The sequence below is a fragment of the Haliotis asinina genome, chromosome 11 (genome assembly GCF_037392515.1).
Source record: "Haliotis asinina isolate JCU_RB_2024 chromosome 11, JCU_Hal_asi_v2, whole genome shotgun sequence".
Lineage (NCBI taxonomy): Eukaryota > Metazoa > Mollusca > Gastropoda > Lepetellida > Haliotidae > Haliotis > Haliotis asinina.
In genome coordinates this window covers 24,635,697-24,642,040 of record NC_090290.1, presented here as the reverse complement: position 1 = coordinate 24,642,040, position 6,344 = coordinate 24,635,697, and positions in this window count along the sequence as shown.

Here is a 6,344-nt window from a genome sequence, read left to right as displayed (position 1 = left end):
GTGAAATTGAACTTTGACACTGCACTAAGTACAGTTTTACAATTATTAGATCAGGCAAAGTTGTCACCTTGCCATGCATTGCCCCAATGAAATAATACACTAATGCATCCTGGGTATGTTCCAGATCAGACAACTTTACCTGTCACCATTTTATCTGTGCGTTTTACGTACCGGTTTCTGACAACTGATTTGTATAAATAGGTACTTGAGGGTCATCTGTGATGTGTCGGAAAGGCGTACCAGTCAACTAGGTTTTGTGCTGATGTGGAACCAGCTTTAACATGCGTTTTAGTAATGGAATATCAACACATCGCCAGCGTTCATCACAGTGGTTTACCAGTTATCTATTTTTGTGCTTATGCTGAATCAACTTGTGTTAATTATGTGATATCAACATATCGACAGTGTTCATCAGTGACCAACCTTTTGTGTCCACCTTAACCTTTAGCCTGCTGAATTAATTTCAGCATAAGGCGTTAATAAGAGGGTGGGTGATTTCAAACACTCAGTGCGTCACTAAATAAGGGACAACTGAAAAAATATTCAGCTCATTAATACTACATACAAAAATAAACATTATTATAAAAAAATATCCAGATAATTTCAAACGTACAGATATTAATCACAAGACAAACATAAATATAGTAAATTTTCCTGAATTTACCTGAATTACTCGATTGGTAGCCGGATGCGTTTTATACTAGGAACCGTATAAATTGTCCAATTATCGCAAACCGATTTCAATATTCTTACTACTGATATTTCATAAGTATCTGACTTTAATTTCGTATATTTGTATCGGCAAATATCCGCGCGACGACAAATTAAAAATAATTCTGAAAAAAAAATAATCGAAAACGTTCGTCGTAAACAAATAACATTTTCGATGTCATGACAGGTCTTACTGAAATGGCACTATTACGTATATTTAAACGTGTCATGTAATGAAAATAGCAGAATAAAATACATGATTCATAAGCATTCATGAGTGCAAATATCAAGTTTTATGGTTCATTAATTTTTGCACAAACCCACAAAAAGACGGTGTTAAATCGTGTTACGCATACTAAAAAACAAACATGGCGCGCTTCGTCGAACTCCTACATAAAAAATAGCTTTTTTGGTCAGAAGAAAGATTACAGAACACTTCTGTGTAAGACCTGGTGAAAGAGGGATAATTTCTCATTCTACAAGTGTTCCATGTATCATTTTCCGTTTAGTATGACGAAAGACGGACGAAAATTAAGATCGTGAACTCTAACTTGTTTTCTAGTAAGTGCAAAGGTCACCGGATGTGATGTCACAGACGGGGATTGCCTGATGAAATTCATTCGCTATTGATTATGAACAGAAAAGTTGGAGATATTTCGTCTGAATTTAGCACAAATAACTGTTTAAAGTGATTAATCAGAGCTCATAGAATTTTCTTGGAGTATTTTTGACTATATAATTCGCACATAGCCGAACCAGTTTGACCTTGTATGCTCCCGTGACCCGGAAACAGTAGTCGATCAACACTGCAGATGCAAGTTTTTCAGTACCTTTTATTTGAATTTTTGTTCATATTAGGCACATTACTTTATTGTCCACTGAATATAAAGATAGCAAAGATATAATTGTGATGCATGTTGATCCCAGCTTATTCTTTTTTTCACATGGTCCAACACAGAAACGTGTACAAACATCATTCTCAACAACAGGTGCGCGGATATGGGCGTGGCATTTGTGTTTCAAAATAACATTCATGCTTTTCTTTTTATGACGATGTAGTGTAGTAAGAACTGCAGTATACATGTTTTATAAACAAAAATATATTTTCAGTTATAGTTTCACATGAAATCGGAGATGATTTGATAAAAATTGCGTTCATATTACATGATTGGGAAAATTATACGTCTCACTTTAGAACAAGTTGAATTACATTCATAATTTTATGCAATGAATTAACGTTCTTGATGAATAATTACGATAGATTTGTCAATGCTTTATGTTTCATAACTGGTTACAACTTTAAATCTTTTCATATACTTTAATATGTTAAATGATATTAATAATATGACAATTATTTTTCTCTCTCAAATAGACAAGGGCAAAGACACTTAAAATCTGTCAATGCATTAGCAAGGTGTAAATAACCAAATTTTAATTAATGTCTTTCAGTAATGTGGAAAGCTGACAGTTTTGCACAATTTTTTATTACAACTACATATATGCCATAAAATATATGGATAGATGTTACAAATTATTTTGTGTATTTTATTTCTTCATAATATCGTGCCAAAATGTACATCAAATACAAATGAGTGATGAGTTATTTTTGTTTTCAACAGTACCACTTTGTTTGCTGAATTATTTTGAATCGCATGTGTCAAATAATGTCAATTTTGTTGTTGAAGTAACAGTACATGTAAATTTATCAGAAAATGTTATCATTTGATAAAAAAGAAACCATATACATATAAGAAGTTATATTGTCTCTGGTGAAAGTACACAGGCTTCATATTCTGTAAATATATATTATTCTACCTTATTGTCTTTTCCTGGGTTTAGGAACAATGTCACAATATGAAATGGGTCAAATGAACTTTCAAGGATTGTTTCTGTTTGCTGAAGTGTCTGATGGTGATATACTCCAATTATTTAGTGTTCAATAGCCTAAACCATCATGAAACAAGAAACATGAAGAACAGTCTTCCTTGAATAACAAAATGCTAAGGACTGAGCAGTCTTCCATTAAAGATCTGGAAGCATTTGATATATATGTCTTTGCCAGATACACATGGCAATGAAAAAAATCCAAATTGAAATCTTAAAGAATAGCTCCAAACTGGACAACAAAAACCACTCACTGCAGAGCTCAGTATTAGGAAAAAAGAAATTTACTTGCCACTATACGATTACCTTGATGCCAAAGACTAACATAGGTTGCACCTCCTACTCAACACTTAATTATCTGTCACTTGTAGTTTTGATATTCCATATTCAAAACATCACTACAACAAAATTATTCTAGATCTGGTATGATAATTTCATATTACTTCATGAAATTTCATCACAAGAAAAAAATGAGTCTGTCTTTCGATCACTGTCAGTGTAATCACTGCTCCAAGAGTTTGGATCATCAGTCTGTTTCCCAGATGAAGTCTGTTTTAACAGTAAAATATGAACATAGACAGTGTGCAAGTAGGTAAAAAGTATGGCCATAAACATGAGGTACATTTTGCAGTTCAGATTGCACTAGTGCAATATCTAAAAGCTGTATGGAACCACGGACTGAGCCACATGACATGATTTTTTTATACAAATATGCACACACGTCAAACAATTTGATCTGAAACATTACCTGCATTATACTAGGCAGAATTAACTCCGAAAGCTCTGCTGTTTGGAGTAACAAAATAATTTCAATTTTGCTCCAAATTCGTGAACAAAAGATGTGATGTTTAGCTGTTTTAATGTCTAAAATAAATACTGATTCACAAAGACGATGACAGTTGTTTTCTAAGCAGTAATTAATTTTTATGAAATACATTTACTGTACGTTACATTCTCACACTAGCTCTGGTTTCGTTCGTTTCTGCAAAAGGAAAAATGATTTTTTTTCATGACATCTTCGATCATCAAAATTGTACTTCTTGTAACGATATACACAGAAGAATATTCTGTTATTGTTACGACACACTGACAATTTATATGTCTCCCCGTGTCAGAACATTCTTTGAAAAAATAGACCGCGAAAATCATCGACTTCGGATTTGCTAAACTAAAGATCAACACATCGACGGCTAACTTCAGGAGAAATACTACAACACAAGCAACAAATGACAACTGCTATTGAACACAACTAACAGTAAATGACTGAGGATGACTGAAAGGTAATTCTGGTGTATAGTATGGATCTTACGGGAATTTGAATCAGTTTAGAGAATGTATCAATGGTCGTTTTCCAACTCGTTCACATTTTACTTCCACGAGTGCCATGCCGTGTACGTGCTTCCGGTTTCATTAAGGGTGGGTACAATTACAAATATTGTGATACTGTTTCATGATCTGCATTATATAGGTATTGAGTCGTTTTCTTTCAATGTATATGTGTTCAGATTCTGCTTATGAACGCATATTTTCAAACATCCTTCGTATCTTGTCACTTAAAAAGACCGCGAGTTTGGCCACGCCCTTTCGGGTCACCAACGGCTGTCAACTTTGTGAATGTTGGAAGGTTTATCAAACCAAATCAAAATAAAATCGCTAAATCTGGTAATTTCTGTGCAGAGGCAATAACATTTACCTATTCACACCGTGTAATTAATTCCAGATAAAATAATTGGATATGTCAAAAGGATGGCACATTTTCTTCGGCATCACGATACATGTGGAGTTGTTTGTTTACCGCCGTTGCCATGATCGTTTCTATTCGTCCAATCGATGATATAACATTGAGATTGGTTTTGTTTATATTTATTTGAGCCGAAAGTTACTAATTTTTAGAAAATGGTCAACTTATGAGCTTTCTCTTCGTCAAGGAACAAAAAATATCGACTAAACTATCAAAAAATATTTCATTATGAAGAAAATATTAGACTGGGTACCACACGGCGTGGTGCGCTGGAAGTCAACAATGGCCGTTATTTTCGACTGCGTGCCGAGAAATTCGGCGATCTCATTTTTAATTCGCGGGCGTTTCGTTTTAAGGTATATAAACGTATTGAACATTACATATTTAAAAAGGTGAGAATTAGCACATTCCATACATAATTCATATGACACGTAAATCCGACTCGTTGAATAATTATTGCAAGTTTTATTTGGAGATGTCATTATCCTGCACTCCTGTCGAATGGGTTCGACGGTAGCATTGAGAGGATTAATGAGGACTGAAGAGTCGCCAGTTCTTGTTCTAAAGATTTGTCCGTCACAGTAGCAGTTTAGTACGAGTTTTACTTGAAGAAGGATCACCTGGTTTCTTGTGTCATCCAGGTTTTTCCGTCAGTGCTGGGGTGGGTCCCTGTGCACTCCTATATAACTTGTACAATTATTCACTATTTCATTCACTCACCCACTGGTTGGCTAAACAATGTATGTTGCATGTTTGTGATACCACGCTCAGTGTACGCATCAGCGATACAAGTACAATACCATTTTGCATGTTCATTTGGAGAATCGTGCCAGCATTCACTCACACCTTACCAAGTATGTTTCACATGTTTGGATGGACATGAATATTACCTGGTGGTAGACCAGCTGTGACAAGTAAGTTACACCAAATTGTGATAAATATTTATCAAAGTGACCTATTCTTGTGTCCAGGTCAGAAAATCTTTACCTTTCACCTTGAGATTACTTATTAATATGTTGGTGATAATGAAATCAAGCTGTGAATATAACGCTATTTTGCAGACAGCAGTGACTGAATACATGAACTTATAATCATTTCTATAAGAATGCACAGGTACTCCTGCATCTGGAAGAAGTGGACCAGCCGTTACCTGTTGTGCTGTGTGATCATGGTATGTACAGCTGTGTCATACAGCAGTAACTTACTCATTACCTAATCCACTCACCCCCTGGCTAACCAAAACGGGTCTGTGTTGGCAGGTTCAGAGAATCATCTGTTGCTATACAAGTACTATACTTTCCATTGGGAAGGAGAATGATACTGAAACTCACTCATACCTTACCATATATGTTCCATGTGTATTCCACTCTCGACATAGGTATCAATTCTCACCTTGAGATGGAAAAAAACATTTCTCATCTTCTATCTGAGAAGGAAGAGTTCTGTTTCAATATGCATGTCATATGGTGTATCTTTTCAATATATTTGCAGCATACTGCCAATGTGGTGTAATAGTTGAACTCACTCTCACGTGCAGCAATAACAACAGCTGTACATCAAGTGTACTCTCAACATTAAGTTGTAAGTATCTGGCAAATAGTCTTTGTGAAGTTAATATTTGATACTATCACTCCTAAAGTCATTGTCAGTTATGACTGATGTACAAAATGTCTGTGTGAAACTAAGACTGGTGCTTATGTTTCATAGTGAAATTATTACAACTAATGTTTGTCATTTTTGTTGTTGTAAGAATTGACAAATAAATGTTAAGCTCTGGGTTTTGATCAAGCATTTCATGCACAGTTCTAGTCTTGGCCTCCTGTCACATAGCACTATGCTTTGTTCATGATAGGCTCCATTCTTTGAAGATATGTGCTAATAGCTTTTGACATATTACAACTGTGTTCAATCACTCTCCAATTTTATCAACTAGGAACAATTTATTGAGTCACAGATATGATCCTTAGCAAACCTTTTTCATTAACATTTGTCCATTTTGACTAATCAC